The 19,030-nt window shown below is 47.3% G+C and overlaps 3 non-coding genes across 3 annotated transcripts; 1 reads left to right on the forward strand and 2 right to left on the reverse strand.

The window, feature by feature from the left end:
* Positions 1-1,079: 1,079 nt before the first annotated feature.
* On the reverse strand, positions 1,080-1,152 carry TRNAR-UCG (transfer RNA arginine (anticodon UCG)). Its single transcript has one exon. It is a non-coding gene; the product is annotated as a tRNA-Arg (tRNA).
* A 9,852-nt stretch (positions 1,153-11,004) lies between these two features.
* On the forward strand, positions 11,005-11,114 carry TRNAL-CAA (transfer RNA leucine (anticodon CAA)). Its single transcript has 2 exons — positions 11,005-11,042; positions 11,069-11,114. It is a non-coding gene; the product is annotated as a tRNA-Leu (tRNA).
* Positions 11,115-18,670: 7,556 nt separating this feature from the next.
* Positions 18,671-18,743, reverse strand: TRNAR-UCG (transfer RNA arginine (anticodon UCG)). Its single transcript has one exon. It is a non-coding gene; the product is annotated as a tRNA-Arg (tRNA).
* Positions 18,744-19,030: the final 287 nt, after the last annotated feature.

The following is a 19,030-nucleotide window of genomic DNA, read 5'->3' on the forward strand; positions in this document are numbered from 1 at the left end:
GGGTATTAGTGTGGGCCCGTCACCACCTATCAAAAAGGGACTAGAAAATGTAAGTGGTAGGAACCTGCATAACACATATAGTGGGATTTGATTTGTGAATAACGGAAGCATGAGGTACGTTTATTGATCTCACAAAATGATTGCCTCCATTGTGTAAGAGGTAATAAAACCGGGGGGCATGAGGCTATACGGTGTGTAATTATGGGCATACCCACCATAGCAGCAGTTGCTAAGGACCCACAAAATGAGGGGACTCTCAGCTGGAGGGATAGTGTAGCTGCCACAGACAGTGCTAACGTCTGCCGTATAGCAAAGTGTCCCTGGTCAGCAGGGGAGGGGGGGGGGGGGGGTTGTGTCTAATGAGCTCTTTGCTGTTTGACCACAAACACTGTAAGGCATTGTTTCCCAACCTCGGTTCTCAAGGCACACTAACAGTCCTGGTTTTAGTGATATCCAGGCTTTAACACAGGTGACTTAATTAGTAGCTCAGTTATTTTGGTTTAACCATCTGTGCTGAAGCCTGGATATCACTAAAACCTGCACTGTTGGTGTGCCTTGAGGACCACGGTTGGGAATGCCTGCTGTAAGGCATTTAAATCCCCAAACTGGGAGCTGACATTTTTGGACTCCAATGTGAAATTGTGCTACTAGGTGAAGACTGATAATCACTTCCTCTCTGAGCAGGAAGTGCAGGCACTGTGTGGCGGAGCTGCATACTACAAGAGGAGATGGGCTTCTCCCCCAGTATGTTAGTAAGGGGGATGGTGTCAAGCCCTAGACACTTTCGGGGTTCCTTCGAATTTTGTTGTGGGGCCCACACATTTCTTTCAAGCCCTTGTGTGTATTACTTATGTTAAGTCCACACCCAACACTAATTTACAGGTTACACATCCTGTGCCGCTTTGCTACCTTTTGTCTTTGCTGACATTTTATGATGAACCTCCAAGACCTGCTCCATGTATTTTCACAGAATTGTCCCAATCTCTGTGTTTTTGTTTCTAAAATCTATCTATAGTCTTAAAAACTTGACTTTTTTTTTCTTCTTTCTAATAGGAAAAAATATAACACAGATGTAAAAATGACCATGAAGGGACTCGAACCCTCAATCTTCTGATCCGAAGTCAGACGCCTTATCCATTAGGCCACACGGTCAGATGAAAATTGGGAAAGGCAAAAATTTGCATCATTAGAGGAATTTTGAGATTTAATTAGAATTTGTACTTTTTATTTTTTTAAATATACTGATATACAATATAATACTATGTCAACACAAATAGCTGCATTTCCTCTGGTCATTTAATAAATTAATTGTATTTTTGTACCTGGGTAAAAACCTTTTTTTCTGGACCCAGTGGGAACACTGGGGTATAGACAGTGACGTGCGGTGAGGTCCATGGCTGGGGAGGCATTGGCTAGTATCAGAGCTACCATCTAATAACGTGATAGAGGTACCTTATATTCACCACCCAATGACATACATCCCCCTGTATCTCAGCAGAATTCACATCATAGGAACACCCAAAGCCAACAGCACAATAGCTAGTAATACATTCACCTGTATCTTAACAACACAGGAATTACTGATTTGTGCAAGAGGTGGCTATGTTCCTGTATAGAAACTCATTTATCTAGTTTAGTCCTAACACCAAAACATATTTATAGGATCACACAGCGTTCTGAATACAATTCCTCTATTCATATTTATTCAACACAAATGCAAACATATGTTGTATGGTCTTACCTTTACTTGTAAATGAGGCCCATTCACCTATTCTTCCAGACACAGCTGGCAGTTGTAAAAGTCCTTTGTATTTTCCTTTACCTTTAAAAGTCTCTCCGTCTCAACAGGGACGATTTCCAGGGATGAAAGTTGTCATTGATGAGTTCAATTCTGACTGTATGTTTTAAATTGCCTAAAAGCAGAGACCGACCTATCACGTGACGCTGTAGTATTAGATACAGTGAGTATCAGGATCCTGGACTATTTCATGCTTATACTAGGTGCTCATTGTAGCTTACCTCTTGATCTGCAGGTGTTTTGGGATTTCACTTAGTCTTGTAAGCTCTATGCAGTATTCAGTTTCCTATCTACAGGATGTGTTTGTGTTGCTCACTCCTGATTAAGCCACCTGTGTAGGAATTTCTCTATGTGAGTAATTGACCAAATCTTGTGTACAGCATCTAGGTCTCTCTGTGCATTGTTTCCATGTTACCTGGTCAGCTGACCGGATTGTTTACCAATAGGAGTGCTAGTAATCCTCAGCTGACTCCTTCCTCCAATGGAATCCTACCTAAGGGTATAAAGCTGGTCTCCGAGAACAGGAAGGGTCCTTGAGTACTTCTTCAGTGCATGCTACTGCTACAGGTTCCAGGTGCCACTGTGTTTCCCAGAGCATTTCTACATTGATTATCGCCCAGAGTTAATCAACATTAATTCAATATTTATTATCACTCATCAAACTTCTCCAAGTGCTTCCTGGTGCTGTGTGCTCTCAGCAATCTCCAGGACAGCAGCGGCTATCTCTACGTGTTTTCCAATGCCAATTACCATCAGATATCTCTACATGTGCTCCAGTGCCGATTACCTTCAGATATCTCTACGTGTTCTCTGGATATCATTGATTGCTTCTTCAACTATCTTCTATTTCTGCAGTGTCTCAAGTACAATATGCCATCGGTTACCATTGATTGCTTCTTCAAGTAACTTCCAGTTCTCCAATGCTTCAAGTATAATCAGAAATTCTATATACTGTAATTTGTTGTTTCTCCAGGTTCTCAGGTCCTCCAGGCAATCCGTACCTAATGTCTAGTTCTGACTGTTCCACCAGAGACTACTTCATATCTCACAGACTACCTCTAGCTATCTATCCTCTGACTCCTCAGCTTTTAGCGGGTATCTGTGTCCAGGGGGCCGCGACCTGCTCATCAGGTGGCACAAAACCCAAATCCTCATAGGAGGGTGTCACTGGTGAAAACCTCTCAGTGGGCTAGACTCCGCGCCTCTGGTCAGGTCTCATCAACATCCGGTTCTAGCAGTACATGAGGAGGTCCTATATTCCCCCTCCTCGAGTATTGTGGCATTCCAACCCAGTAACCCCTCTCGCAACCATCAGCTGAGTTCACAGGGACCCAGGATGTGACAGTGAGCCCCAGCTGGAGTAACTTGGCCACCTCAAGAACCATCTACATCAGATCATTCTGGGCCTCAAAGTTGAGGTGCTGTCTGGATGATTTGCATGCGTTCCTCACTATTTGTGAGCTATAAAATCCAAAAAATAAAAAACAGCCTTAAAGGGACCTACACACATTAATATTATTTGTCTAATTTGGTTGGGAAGAAAATCTGGTAATGTATGGGAGAAAATGACAATCAATCATTTGCTCCCAAACGCCAGAAAATGGACAAAACAAACAAAAATGGTCATTTGGACAAATTGGTTAAATCAAATAGATTTAACCAAATTGTCTGAACTACCATTTTTTTTGTCTGTTCTCTAGTGTATGGTCAGCTGTCCTTTGCTCTCATACATTACCAGATTTTCGTTCCAAACAGCAAGATTGGGCAGAAAATCTTAAGGTGTGTAGGCCCCTTTAGTCTAACAAGGTCAAAGCACCTTGCATAATTTGATAGGCTCAGCAGTTTGGCATCATCAAAAATTTTGACATTTCATCAAATTTTGTGCAATTGACCAAACCAAGGAAATTTTGCTCAGCAACATGATAACATAGCTTTAATTTCAACACTGATATTGTCCAGCGTGTTATAAAGCATCTTTTCCTAATCAACTGGTTACTTCATGCATCATCTGCCTGGCCAAGTGTGATGCACTTCTGCTCCAAACATTTATAGAAACTGTCAAACTCTTGTCTCTGGTGTTCTATAGCTCCCTCCGAGTCGCAGACTTGTGCACAGCAAAATCTAATGTCCATTATTTTGTTCTGCAGCACATGACAATGAATTCTGAATGATACCAGAATATTCTAAAGGAAAATGTCAGGACATCTGTCCATGAGTTGCATCTCAAGAGAACGTGGATCATGCAGCAAGACAATGACCCAAAGCCCACAAATCATTCCACCAAAGAATGGTTAAAGAAGAATATATTTTAAGTTTTGGAATGGCCAAAGTCTTGACCTTAAGCCAATCAAAATGCTGTGGAAGTACCTGAAGTGAGCAGTTCATGGGAGGAAACCCACCAACATGACAGAGTTGAAGCTGTTTCATACGGAGAAATTAGGTACAATTCCTCCAATCCGATGTTCAGGACTAATTAACAATTACTGGAAACATTTACATGCAGTTATTGCTGCACAAGAGGGTCATACCAGATACTGAAAGCAAAGGTCCACATACTTTTGCCACTCACAGATATGTGATATTGGATAATTTTCCTCAATAAAAAATGAGCATGTCTAAAAATAATTTTACCTCATTTGTTTGATTTGGTTCTCTTTATCTACTATTTAGAACACGTGTGAAAATCTGAGGTAGTTTAAGGCCAAATTTCAGCACAAATATAGAAAACGCTGAAGAGTTCACAAACTTTCAAGCACCAATGTAGCTCCACATAGTTGCCACGATTAGATGAGTTTGCACTCTCATCATTGCCACAAAATGTTAACTCCTGTTTGGCTAGGAAGCTAGTCATATTTATAAGGTATCTTAAAATGTCACTGTTTTCCATTACCATAGCATTGTGGAGTCTGATATTTAATCTCCACTGTTCAAACAAAGAACAGATCTACCCTTGAGGCTCCAAAAGTTTTTAAAGCAATTTGGCTTTAATGTGTCGACGTTTCATGTTTGCTGAGGCACCTTGGTAGATTTTTGAAGTCACACAATCCTGCGTTAGTCCAAAACATGGGGGGTCATTCCGAGTTGTTCGCTCGTTATTTTTTTCTCACAACGGAGCGATTAGTCGCTAATGGCATGCGCAATGTCCGTAGTGCGACTGCGCCAAGTAAATTTGCTATGCAGTTAGGTAATTTACTCATGGCATTACAAGGTTTTTTCTTCGTTCTGATGATCGTAATGTGATTGACAGGAAGTGGGTGTTTCTGGGCGGAAACTGGCCGTTTTATGGGTGTGTGCGAAAAAACGCTACCGTTTCTGGGAAAAACGCGGGAGTGGCCGGAGAAACGGAGGAGTGTCTTGGCGACCGCTGGGTGTGTTTGTGACGTCAAACCAGGAACGAAACTGACTGAACTGATCGCAGATGCCGAGTAAGTTTGGAGCTACTCAGAAACTGCTAAGAAGTGTCTATTCGCAATTCTGCTAATCTTTCGTTCTCAATTTTGATAAGCTAAGATTCACTCCCAGTAGGCGGCGGCTTAGCGTGTGCAAAGCTGCTAAAAGCAACTTGCGAGCGAACAACTCGGAATGACCACCATTGTCAGTGGTGAACAGAAGGCAGGGGAACTTAGGTAAAGGTGACACAGTCAGCCATTTTGTTGGTACCACGCCAGTTGACATGACCGTGTCATTTTCTTCTGTCCTCTCATTTGAAGTAGACCCTTTGGCTCAGGCTTTGGTCTTCCATTCTTTATCACTCCCTGTTTTTCTTAAAAGTCCAGTTTGGAAAAATGTTGAAGATTAGCTATACCGTTGTTCAGGGGCACATTGGGAAACAAAAGTGTCCCTGGAAAAAAATCTAGAAGTGGCCTCATGTGGGTGGCACCAAACCAACTGTAGGCGGAGCCAATAACAAAGTAGGTGGGATTACTTATATACATTGCATCTTATATACATTGCACCAAGCAGACCATTATACACATTGCACCAGTTAGAGCCTCTTATACACTTTGCACCAGGTAGAGCCCGTTATACATATTGCACAAGCTAGAGCCTCTTAAACACATTGTGCTATGTAGCACCTTATACAAATTGCACCAGGTAGAGCCCGTTATACACATTGCACCAGGTAGAGCTTCTTATACACTTTGCACCAGGTAGAGACCCTTATACACACTGCGCCAGGTAGCCCCTTATACACAGTGCACTAGCTAGAGCCTCTTATACACATTTAGCTAGGTAGCACCTCATACACATTGCACCAGGTAGAGCTTCTTATACACATTGCACCAGGTAGATCCTTCTACACATTGCACCAGGTAGAGCCTCCTATACACTTTGCACCAGGTAGAGCCCATTATACACATTGTGCTAGGTATCACCTTATACGCATTGCACCAGGTAGAGCCCGTTATACACATTGCACCAGGTAGACCTTTATACACTTTGCACCAGGTAGAGCCTCTTATACACATTTAGCTAGGTAGCACCTTATACACATTGCACCAGGTAGAGCTTCTTACACATTGTACCAGGTAGACCCTTATACACATTGCACCAGGTAGAGCTTCTTATATACTTTGCACCAGGTAAAGCCCCTTATACACACTGCGCCAGGTAGCCCCTTATACACATTACACCAGGTAGAGCCTCTTATACACATTGCACCAGGTAGATGCAGTAATATGGCTGGGTAATATATTTAGCAATACAAGATCAAGGGGTGGTTCTGGACCTTGTGGCACTCAGGGCGAAATTTTCTTCTGGCGCCCCCCAACTAAAAATAGGGACAGAACGTGCCTGAGGCGTGCATCAAATATATAGGGGCATGGCTTCATGGGAAAGGGGTGTGGGCACATAATAGTACCAATTCACATTACACCGCACAGTAGCATACTTTACTCACATTACACAGCACCTTAGCGGCCGTTACTCACATTACACAGCAAAGTAGCGTACGTTACTCATGTTACTCATGACTCAGCCCCTGTCAGCAGCAGTGGGGATTCGGTGAAACCCGGACTGGACCAATTTCCGGAGCGCCTGACTGGATCAGCTCCCTGCAGAGATCTCTGCCGCCGGGGAGCAAAAACAGTGGGCAAGGGGTCATTTATGCTGCATTAAAAACATTTGCCACTCTTATGCAGCCAGAGTTCTATAGATAGCTGCTGGTGCTGCAGCTATCTCAGTGCTCTCGCCCCCCCCCCCCCCCCCCCTCCCTCTGCCCGGGAATAGCAGCAGCGGGGCAGGAAGGAGGCTGTCAGTCCTATAGTGTTCCACCATCTGACAGCAGTGCACAGACAGCGCCATTGTTCAGGCCTGACAGCCTCCTGGCAGTGCGGGAGCAGCAGCAGCAGCTTTGAGCGGGAAGCTGGCAATGATTTCTCCCTCCCCGCTGACAGCCATGGCGGACACTCCCCTGGACGCTTACACAGCTCCCCAGCGGCAACAGGTGATTGTGGTGGGTGCGGGAGCGGGTGGGCGTGATGCGGAGAGTAGGCGGGTGCACCTCCTCTTCCTGACAGCCGGCTGAGAGTGGGGCCTCTTCTTATAGCGGCTGGTGGCTGCAGCACACAATTCATTGATATGAGTTGGCAGGGGGTGGGAGGACCAGTGATCTCCTGAGGGCACATGAGAGGTTACTGACTACACACGGGGCTGCAGCTAGTGGCAGCCAGGACTGAGGACCAGTGATCTCCTGAGGACACATGAGAGGTCACTGACTACACACGGGGCTGCAGCTAGTGGCAGCCAGGACTGAGGACCAGTGATCTCCTGAGGGCACATGAGATGTTACTGACTGCACACGGGGCTGCAGCTATTGTCAGCCAGGACTGAGGACCAGTGATCTCCTGAGGGCACATGAGAGGTTACTGACTGCACATGGGGCTGCAGCTAGTGGCAGCCAGGACTGAGGACCAGTGATCTCCTGAGGGCACATGAGAGGTTACTGACTGCATACGGGGCTGCAGCTAGTGTCAGCCAGGACTGAGGACCAGTGATCTCCTGAGGACACATGAGAGGTTACTGACTACACACGGGGCTGCAGCTAGTGTCAGCCAGAACTGAGGACCAGTGATCTCCTGAGGGCACATGAGAGGTTACTGACTGCATACGGGGCTGCAGCTAGTGTCAGCCAGGACTGAGGACCAGTGATCTCCTGAGGGCACATGAGAGGTTACTGACTACACACGGGGCTGCAGCTAGTGGCAGCCAGGACTGAGGACCAGTGATCTCCGGATGGCACATGAGAGGTTACTGACTGTACATGGGGCTGCAGCTAGTGTCAGCCAGGACTGAGGACCAGTGATCTCCTGAGGGTACATGAGAGGTTACTGACTGCACATGGGGCTGCAGCTAGTGGCAGCCAGGACTGAGGACCAGTGATCTCCTGAGGGCACATGAGAAGTTACTGACTCTGCACACGGGGCTGTAGCTAGTGGCAGCCAGGACTGAGGACCAGTGATCTCCTGAGGGCACATGAGAGGTTACTGACTGCACATGGGGCTGCAGCTAGTGGCAGCCAGGACTGAGGACCAGTGATCTCCTGAGGGCACATGAGAGGTTACTGACTGCATACGGGGCTGCAGCTAGTGTCAGCCAGGACTGAGGACCAGTGATCTCCTGAGGACACATGAGAGGTTACTGACTACACACGGGGCTGCAGCTAGTGTCAGCCAGGACTGAGGACCAGTGATCTCCTGAGGGCACATGAGAGGTTACTGACTGCACACGGGGCTGCAGCTAGTGGCAGCCAGGACTGAGGACCAGTGATCTCCTGAGGGCACATGAGAAGTTACTGACTCTGCACACGGGGCTGTAGCTAGTGGCAGCCAGGACTGAGGACCAGTGATCTCCTGAGGGTACATGAGAGGTTACTGACTCTGCACACGGGGCAGCAGCTAGTGGCAGCCAGGACTGAGGACCAGTGATCTCCTGAGGGCACATGAGAGGTTACTGACTCTGCACACGGGGCTGCAGCTAGTGTCAGCCAGGACTGAGGACCAGTGATCTCCTGAGGGCACATGAGAGGTTACTGACTGCACACGGGGCTGCAGCTAGTGTCAGCCAGGACTGAGGACCAGTGATCTCCTGAGGGCACATGAGAGGTTACTGACTGCACACGGGGCTGCAGCTAGTGTCAGCCAGGACTGAGGACCAGTGATCTCCTGAGGGCACATGAGAGGTTACTGACTGCACACGGGGCTGCAGCTAGTGGCAGCCAGGACTGAGGACCAGTGATCTCCTGAGGGCACATGAGAGGTTACTGACTGCACACGGGGCTGCAGCTAGTGGCAGCCAGGACTGAGGACCAGTGATCTCCTGAGGGCACATGAGAGGTTACTGACTGTACATGGGGCTGCAGCTAGTGGCAGCCAGGACTGAGGACCAGTGATCTCCTGAGGGCACATGAGAGGTTACTGACTGCACACGGGGCTGCAGCTAGTGGCAGCCAGGACTGAGGACCAGTGATCTCCTGAGGGCACATGAGAAGTTACTGACTCTGCACACGGGGCTGTAGCTAGTGGCAGCCAGGACTGAGGACCAGTGATCTCCTGAGGGTACATGAGAGGTTACTGACTCTGCACACGGGGCTGCAGCTAGTGTCAGCCAGGACTGAGGACCAGTGATCTCCTGAGGGTACATGAGAGGTTACTGACTGCACACGGGGCTGCAGCTAGTGGCAGCCAGGACTGAGGACCAATGATCTCCTGAGGGCACATGAGAGGTTACTGACTGCACACGGGGCTGCAGCTAGTGGCAGCCAGGACTGAGGACCACTGATCTCCTGAGGGCACATGAGAGGTTACTGACTGCATACGTGGCTGCAGCTAGTGTCAGCCAGGACTGAGGACCAGTGATCTCCTGAGGGCACATGAGAGGTTACTGACTGCACATGGGGCTGCAGCTTGTGGCAGCCAGGACTGAGGACCAGTGATCTCCTGAGGGCACATGAGAAGTTACTGACTCTGCACACGGGGCTGTAGCTAGTGGCAGCCAGGACTGAGGACCAGTGATCTCCTGAGGGTACATGAGAGGTTACTGACTCTGCACACGGGGCAGCAGCTAGTGGCAGCCAGGACTGAGGACCAGTGATCTCCTGAGGGCACATGAGAGGTTACTGACTCTGCAGACGGGGCTGCAGCTAGTGTCAGCCAGGACTGAGGACCAGTGATCTCCTGAGGGCACATGAGAGGCTGCTGCTAATTCACTGCAATGTTTTACCAGAACACAGAATAAATAGCAGGTGGGTAGGGGCTGACTGGGGCAATGTAGCAGCCTGCTCATGGTTCCCAACACACCCACACGCAACTCCGCATTTGTCTGGTCTTCTGTAGGAAATATAAAAGCAATAAAATAATGCATTCAGGCTTATTAGCCTCAGTGATATAGCGCAGGAGATTTCCAATAAATAATGTGATGGGTTTAAAAAAAAACTTTAAAAAAAAAACTGGGCATCGATCCCGCTACCTCTCGCATGCTAAGTGAGCACTCTACCATCTGAGCTAATTCCCCTCTGCAGAATGCACCCTCTCACACTGTGAGGCAGGAATGAAGTCAGGAAAGACATCTGGGTGAGATAATGCATTGAGAAGACATCAGCATAAGATAATCCTCATCTTGTGACCGGAGAACCACATGGGGAAAGGGATGCATGCGTAAAAAAGATAACACTGAATTGAAGCTTTTAACAATATGAATGCCTTATGGTAGAGTCCAGTGGAACTACTAGGGAGAACATCGCTCAATATCCACCATTTTCACTAGGTGTTTCAGCAGAAATTTAGGGGCGCCCTTCAGAAGCCAAGAAGAACAGTTACCACCAACACAGGTCTTATCATTTGAGTTTTTTCCCTAGAGATATGAATGTCGGCCATTTTCAACTGTGCCATCAGTTTGTGCATTTGACTGTAAACCAAAAGGTTGGTGTAGAGTCCTGGGTAGGCTTGAACGCCGACACATGATGTGAATTATTTTTTCTTCACTGGTTGGTGAGTAATTTAATATACAACATCGGGTACTGTATATCTGACTATATTTAGGAGACCGATTTCTTCCCTACAATTCCAATTCCTACATCTGCTTACTGACACAAAGGTTTGCAATGAGCACCAGATAACACTAGAAAGGTCTTTTATAAGTAGAAGAAACTCAGGTCTGTGGATTACATTCTACAGATATAGTGTCAGAGGTCACATACATCATCAGTTGTCAGGATGGCCGAGCGGTCTAAGGCGCCAGACTCAAGAGGAAGCTCTTCCCTACACATGGGTGTTCTGGTCTCTGTATGGAGGCGTGGGTTCAAATCCCACTTCTGACATGATTTTTTTTTTGTGAACAAACTTGGCTTCAACAATCATATGATATTATATATACCAGGGGTAGGCCAACCTGTGGAAATACTTCCCAGCATACCTTGTCAGTTTTGCGGTTAGAGCATGCTAAAACTGTCAGGGCATGCTGGGATTTGTAGTTCTACAGCAGCTGGAGAGGCCTATCCATATCCATTACTCAGAAACTTAGGTTTGTGGATCACATACTAAAAACATTCAACAGTAGATGTCCAAGACGTGGATGCAATGGGTCATTTTCGTGCACATTTGATTTTCCCAATAATATTGTACGTGGTCAATGAGCGAATTCACTATAGCAACACAACCTGCATCTTTTTTTTATTTGCCAAACTGGAAAAAAAATGGTTAATTTAAAAAAAAAAAAGGGCATTACAATAAACCTTTACTATATATTTTAAAAAAAAAATTGACCATTTATGGATTTGAACCCTGTAACTCATGATACAAAATCAGAAGACAGCCATTAGGCCACACCAACTGCCAACTCTAGAACAAATCTGTCAATGGAATACAGTAAGGGGTGTTTTAATTTTTTGTATTATGACAAATCGCTGAGAGTGGACAAAATAAAATTGTCAATTTATTAACGGAGCTTTCTAATCTTGCAAATGTTATTGAACCAAACAGATTACAGCTATTTGAAATTATTTGGACCTAGTGATTGAAATAGTTTTGTTTTTTTCTGGAAATCGCTGCTTTTCCCACTCATTGAATGGTTGAATTATAAAAATAAGAATTTACTCACCGGTAATTCTATTTCTCGTAGTCCGTAGTGGATGCTGGGGACTCCGTAAGGACCATGGGGAATAGACGGGCTCCGCAGGAGACTGGGCACTCTAAAGAAAGATTTAGGACTATCTGGTGTGCACTGGCTCCTCCCCCTATGACCCTCCTCCAAGCCTCAGTTAGGATCACTGTGCCCGGAAGAGCTGACACAATAAGGAAGGATTTTGAATCCCGGGTAAGACTCATACCAGCCACACCAATCACACCATATAACTCGTGATAGGAACCCCAGTTAACAACAGTATGATAACACTGGAGCCTCTGAATAGATGGCTCGCAATAACAACCCGATTTTTGTAACAATAACTATGTACAAGTATTGCAGACAATCCGCACTTGGGATGGGCGCCCAGCATCCACTACGGACTACGAGAAATAGAATTACCGGTGAGTAAATTCATATTTTCTCTGACGTCCTAGTGGATGCTGGGGACTCCGTAAGGACCATGGGGATTATACCAAAGCTCCCAAACGGGCGGGAGAGTGCGGATGACTCTGCAGCACCGAATGAGAGAACTCCAGGTCCTCCTCAGCCAGGGTATCAAATTTGTAGAATTTTGCAAACGTGTTGCCCCTGACCAAGTAGCTGCTCGGCAAAGTTGTAAAGCCGAGACCCCTCGGGCAGCCGCCCAAGATGAGCCCACCTTCCTTGTGGAATGGGCTTTTATTGATTTAGGCTGCGGTAATCCCACCGCAGAATGCGCCAGCTGAATAGTGCTACAAATCCAGCGCGCAAGAAACTGCTTAGAAGCAGGAGCACCCAGCTTGTTGGGTGCATACAGGATAAACAGCGAGTCAGTCTTTCTGACTCCAGCCGTCCTGGAAACATAAATTTTCAGGGCCCTGACTACGTCCAGTAACTTGGAATCTTCCAAGACCCTAGTAGCCGTAGGCACCACAATAGGATGGTTCAAGTGAAAAGCTGAGACCACCTTCGGGAGAAACTGAGGACGAGTCCTCAACTCTGCCCTATCCATATGGAAAATCAGATAAGGGCTTTTACACGACAAAGCCGCCAATTCTGACACACGTCTGGCCGAAGCCAGAGCCAACAGCATAACCACTTTCCACGTGAGATATTTTAAATCCACAGTCTTAAGTGGTTCAAACCAATGTGATTTCAGGAACTCCAAAACCACATTGAGATCCCAAGGTGCCACTGGGGGCACAAAAGGAGGCTGAATATGCAGAACTCCCTTGACAAAAGTCTGAACTTCAGGCAGTGAAGCCAGTTCTTTCTGGAAGAAAATCGACAGGGCCGAGATCTGGACCTTAATGGACCCCAATTTGAAGCCCAACGTCACCCCTGCTTGCAGGAAATGCAGGAATCGACCCAGTTGAAATTCCTCCATTGGGGCCTTCCTGGCCTCACACCAAGCAACATACTTCCGCCAAATGCGGTGATAATGTTTTGCGGTGACATCCTTCCTGGCTTTGATCAGGGTAGGGATGACTTCCTCCGGAATGCCCTTTTCCTTTAGGATCCGGTGTTCAACCGCCATGCCGTCAAACGTAGCCGCGGTAAGTCTTGGAACAGACAGGGCCCCTGCTGCAGCAGGTCTTGTCTGAGCGGCAGAGGCCAAGGGTCCTCTGCAAGCATCTCTTGAAGTTCCGGGTACCAAGCTCTTCTTGGCCAATCCGGAACCACGAGTATAGTTTTCACTCCTCGCCTTCTTATTATTCTCAGTACCTTGGGTATGAGAGGCAGAGGAGGAAACACATAAACCGACTGGTACACCCACGGTGTCACTAGAGCGTCCACAGCGATCGCCTGAGGGTCCCTTGACCTGGCGCAATATCTTTTTAGCTTTATGTTGAGGCGGGACGCCATCATGTCCACCTGTGGTCTTTCCCAACGGTTTACCAGCATTTGGAAGACTTCTGGATGAAGTCCCCATTCTCCCGGGAGGAGGTCGTGCCTGCTGAGGAAGTCTGCTTCCCAGTTGTCCACTCCCGGAATGAACACTGCTGTCAGTGCTAACACATGATTCTCTGCCCATCGGAGAATCCTTGTGGCTTCTGCCATTGCCCTCCTGCTTCTTGTGCCGCCCTGTCTGTTTACATGGGCGACCGCTGTGATGTTGTCTGATTGGATCAGTACCGGCTGGTTCTGAAGCAGTGGTCTGGCTTGGATTAGGGCATTGTAAATGGCCCTTAGCTCCAGAATATTTATGTGAAGCGAAATTTCCTGATTTGACCACAGTCCTTGGAAATTTCTTCCCAGTGTGACTGCACCCCAGCCCCGAAGGCTGGCATCCGTGGTCACCAGGACCCAGTCCTGTATTCCGAATCTGCGGCCCTCTAGTAGATGAGCCCTCTGCAGCCACCACAGCAGCGACACCCTTGTTCTTGCCGACAGGGTTATCCGCTGTTGCATCTGGAGATGGGACCCGGACCATTTGTCCAACAGGTCCCACTGGAAAGTCCATGCGTGGAACCTTCCGAATGGAATTGCTTCGTACGAAGCTACCATTTTTCCCAGGACTCGTGTGCATTGATGTATCGACACCTGTCCCGGTTTTAGGATGTCTCTGACTAGAGATGACAATTCCTCGGCTTTTTCCACTGGAAGAAACACTCTTTTTTGGTCTGTGTCCAAAATCATTCCCAGGAACAGAAGACGTGTCGTCGGGACCAGCTGTGACTTTGGAATATTGAGAATCCAGCCGTGCTGTTGTAGCACTTCCCGAGAAAGTGCTACCCCCACTACCAACTGCTCCTTGGACCTCGCCTTTATCAGGAGATCGTCCAAGTACGGGATAATTAAAACTCCTCTCTTGCGAAGGAGTATCATCATTTCGGCCATTACCTTGGTAAAGACCCTCGGTGCCGTGGATAACCCAAACGGCAGCGTCTGGAACTGATAGTGACAGCCCTGTACCACAAATCTGATGTACTCCTGGTGAGGAGGGTAAATGGGGACATGCAGGTACGCATCCTTGATGTCCAGGGAGACCATGTAATCCCCCTTGTCCAGGCTCGCAATAACCGCCCTGAACGATTCCATCTTGAACTTGAACCTTTTGATATAAGTGTTCAAGGATTTTAAATTTAAGATGGGTCTCACCGAACCGTCCGGTTTCGGTACCACAAACATTGTGGAATAGTAACCCTTTCCTTGCTGAAGGAGGGGTACCTTTACAATCACTTGCTGTGAATACAGTTTTTGAATAGCCACCAACACCACCTCCCTGGCAGAGGGAGTTGCCGGTAAGGCAGATTTTAGGAAACGGCGGAGGGGGAGACGTCTCAAATTCCAGCCTGTACCCCTGAGATACTACTTGAAGGACCCAGGGATCCACTTGTGAGAGAGCCCACTGAGCGCTGAAATTTCTGAGACGGGCCCCCACCGTTCCCGGGTCCGCCTGAGCAGCCCCAGCGTCATGCTGTGGACTTACCGGACGCAGGGGAGGACTTCTGCTCTTGGGAACTAGCTGTGTGCTGCAGCTTTTTCCCTCTACCTTTGCCTCTCGGCAGAAAGGATGAGCCTCTAGCCCTCTTGCTTTTCTGGGGCCGAAAGGACTGTACCTGATAATACGGTGCTTTCTTTTGCTGTGGGGTAGCCTGTGGCAAAAAGGTCGATTTCCCAGCAGTAGCTGTGGACACGAGGTCCGAAAGACCCTCCCCAAATAGTTCCACCCCCTTATAGGGCAAAACTTCCATGTACCGTTTTGAGTCGGCATCACCAGACCATTGCCGAGTCCATAACCCCCTTCTGGCGGCAATGGACGTAGCGCTTATTTTTGATGCCAGCCGGCAAATATCCCTCTGTGCATCACGCATGTATAAGACGGCGTCTTTTATATGCTCTATCGTCAGCAAAATATTGTCCCTATCCATGGTATCAATATTATCCGACAGGGAATCTGACCACGCAGCAGCAGCACTGCACCTCCATGCCGATGCAATCGCTGGTCGCAATATAATGCCCGCGTGTGTGTATATAGCTTTAAGGGTAGTTTCCTGCTTTCTATCAGCAGGTTCCTTTAGGGCGGCCGTATCCGGAGACGGTAGTGCCACCTTTTTTGATAAGCGTGTCAGCGCCTTATCTACCCTAGGGGGTGTTTCCCAACGTGACCTATCCTCTGGCGGGAAAGGGTACGCTGCCAATAACCGTTTAGAAATGATCAATTTCTTATCGGGGGAAGTCCACGCTTCCTCACACACCTCATTTAATTCCTCAGATGCAGGAAAAACTACAGGTAGCTTTTTCTCACCAAACATAATACCCTTTTTTGTGGTACCGGGGGTATTATCAGAAATGTGTAAAACATTTTTCATTGCCTCAATCATGTAACGGGTGGACCTATTGGAGGGTAACCTAGTCTCATCGTCGTCGACACTGGAGTCGGTATCCGCGTCGACATCTGTGTCTGTCACCTGAGGTAGCGGGCGTTTTAAAGCCCCTTATGACATTTGAGACACTGGAACAGGCACAAGCTGAGTAGCCGGCTGTCCTATGTCGTCAAACCTTTTGTGTAAAGAGTTGACACTGTCACGTAATTCCTTCCATACGTCCATCCACACAGGTGTCGACCCCGCAGGGGGTGACATCACATTCACAGGCATTTGCTCCGCCTCCACATCATTTTCCTCATCATACATGTCGACACCGCAGTACCGACACACAGCAGACACACAGGAAATGCTCTGACAGAGGACAGGACCCCACAAAGCCCTTTGGGGAGACAGAGGGAGAGTATGCCAGCACACACCAGAGCGCTATATACCACAGGGATATCACCTATAAAAGTGTTTTCCCCTTATAGCTGCATATAATCTTATACTGCGCCTAATTTGTGCCCCCCTCTCTTTTTTACCCTTTTCTGTAGTGCAGGACTGCAGTGGAGAGCCAGGGAGCGATCCTTCCAGCGGAGCTGTGAGGGAAAATGGCGCCAGTGTGCTGAGGGAGATGGCTCCGCCCCTTTTTCGGCTGGCTTTCTCCTGCTATTTTATTATTTCTGGCAGGGGTTAATATACACCTATATAGCCCCTGGGGCTATATATTGTGTCAGTTTGCCAGCCAAGGTGTTAATATTGCTGCTCAGGGCGCCCCCCCCCCCCAGCGCCCTGCACCCATCAGTGACCGCAGTGTGTGGTGTGCATGAGGAGCAATGGCGCACAGCTGCAGTGCTGTGCGCTACCTTGGAGAAGACAGAAGACAGAAGACAGAAGTCTTCAGCCGACGATTTTCCGGACCCTCTTGCTTCTGGCTCTGTAAGGGGGACGGCGGCGCGGCTCCGGGAACGGACGACGAGGTCGGGTCCTGTGTGCCATCCCTCTGGACCTAATGGTGTCCAGTAGCATCCACTAGGACGTCAGAGAAAGTAACAGTAGAGCAGATCTTTTCTAGCCCAAAGGATAGTCAATCTGGGTTGGTCCCGACTAAAGCGGTGGACAAGAAGTGTGGTGTTCCCCCAGCCAAAGTGGGAAACAGTGCCAGACTCACTGTAAGGGGGAAACCTGGCCCTGTCATTTAACCCTTTCACATATAAGCCCCGGCTTTAACATGGCTTAGATCCAGGACATTGAACACCGGTTGAAGGTGAGATTTCAATGATTACCCCCTTTCACACCTGGGTGATGGATCTGAGTCATTACCGATCACACCAGATCCAGGTCTTCCAGTAACCAGGTCTTCCATCTAACAGTGGACGCTTGCAGATGAGATCACCACTAAGCGCTACTGTCCCAACCAATTGCTATTAGGCCTGACCCGGAACATTGCTCAGACATATCCGAGACCCGGGTCAAGCCGCAATTCCCAGCAATAACATGGATCAAAAGGCTATGTCTGAAAGTAGTATTAGTGTGGACCAGTCACCACCTATCAACAAGGGACTAGAAAATGTAAGTGGTAGGAAACTGCATAAAACAAGTAGTGGGATGTAGTTTCTGTATAACCGAGGCGTTATGAGTATTTATTAATTTCACCAAATATTTGCCTCCATTGTGTAACAGGTAATCAATGCCGGTTGCCATAAGCTATAAGATGTGTAATCATCGGCATAACCACCATAGTGGCAGCTGCTAAGGGCCCAGAAAATGAGGGGACTCTCAGCTGGAGAGATGGTGTAGCTGCCCCAGACCATGCTAACATCTGCCATATAGCAAAGTGTCCCTGGGGGTCCACAAACACTGTAAGGCATTTAAATCCCCAAACTGAGCAGACATTTTTGGGCTCCAATGTAAAATTCTGCTACTAGGTGAAGACTGATGATCACTTCCTCTCTGAGCAGGAAGTGCAGGCACTGAGCGGCAGAGCTGCATACTACAAGAGATGGGCTTCTCCCCCAGTATGTTAGTAAGGGGGATGGTGTCAATCCCTAGACACTTTTGGGAGTCCTTCAAATTCTATTGTGGCACCCTCAGATTTTATTCATGCCCTTATCATGTTACATCCACACCCAACACTAATGAACTTGTGGGATCTAACATGGCACCATAACCACAACGTAGGAAACATTTTCTCCTTATCGGTCCTATGTGCTTAGCTACCCTTACAGGCTACACATCCCGTGCCGCTTTGCTACCTTTTGTCTTTGCGGACATTTTATGATGAACCTCCAAGGGCGGCGCCATGTATTTTCCCAGAATTGTTCCAATCTCTGTGCTCATGTTTCTGAAATCTGTCTATATTCTTACACATGGAATAATACATTAAAAACTTGACTTTTTTTTCTCTAATAGAAAAAAACAACATTGATGTAAAAAACAAAAAACAAACAAAAAAAGACGACCATGAAGGGACTCGAACCCTCAATCTTCTGATCCGAAGTCAGACGCCTTATCCATTAGGCCACACGGTCAGGTGGAAATTAGGGAAAGCAAAAATGTACCCAATTAAAGGAATTTTGTCATTTAATTAGAATGCATATTATTTTATTTTTAAATATACTGATATACAATATAATACTATTTAAAAACAAATAGCTGCATTTCCTCTGGTCACTTAATAAATTAAATATATTTTTTTTATCTGGATTAAACCCTTTTCTCTGAATCCAGTGGGAACACTGGGATACAGACAGTGACGTGCGGTGAGGTCCATGGCTAGGGAGGCACTGGCTAGTATCAGAGCCAGAGTTGCACACAC

This window comes from Pseudophryne corroboree, chromosome 8 (genome assembly GCF_028390025.1).
Source record: "Pseudophryne corroboree isolate aPseCor3 chromosome 8, aPseCor3.hap2, whole genome shotgun sequence".
NCBI lineage: Eukaryota > Metazoa > Chordata > Amphibia > Anura > Myobatrachidae > Pseudophryne > Pseudophryne corroboree.